Source organism: Empidonax traillii, unplaced genomic scaffold (assembly GCF_003031625.1).
Source record: "Empidonax traillii isolate 1590-97213 ecotype Southwest subspecies unplaced genomic scaffold, ASM303162v1 scaffold2215:size32315, whole genome shotgun sequence".
In the NCBI taxonomy this organism is placed as follows: domain Eukaryota; kingdom Metazoa; phylum Chordata; class Aves; order Passeriformes; family Tyrannidae; genus Empidonax; species Empidonax traillii.
Genome location: NW_020957408.1, coordinates 10,534 through 11,080, shown reverse-complemented (window position 1 = coordinate 11,080; position 547 = coordinate 10,534).

Sequence of the window (547 nt, the reverse complement as noted above, 5' to 3'; positions counted from 1 at the left end):
TTTCAAATCTCAGGAAGGTGACCAGCAATAATCCAATAAACAGGAACAAAAGTACCTCTGACATTAGAAACATTATAAACATTATAAATAATGAACCCAAAGGTTATACATTCCTTTAGACAAGAAACTCCAAAACTCCAATGACTTTTTTTTATACCTTGCACTGGTTGAATATCAACTGTTTTTGAAAATATCATTAGTTTTAATAGGAAATAACTATAATATTTGATAGTATTTAAGTGTCCTATCATTCTCCTTTTACCACTGAAGTCTTTTGCAAAATTGCTGGAAACACCACTGGGAGCAGGATTAGATCTTAAATGGCACTGGCCAGGTAAAAATTACTGTGAAATTTTTCACATGCAGCCAACATACACAGTATTTGATTTTGAAAGAATGTGGCTGGTTTTGACTTCATATGTGTGTGAATTTCACTGGCTCGTGTGCATTTCATATGTCATAGCTCCAGCTGTTCTGTGAGCAAAAGCATATATCAGATTCTTATAAATTAAGATAAATATCTGGATATTCATGGAAGAAATATCAC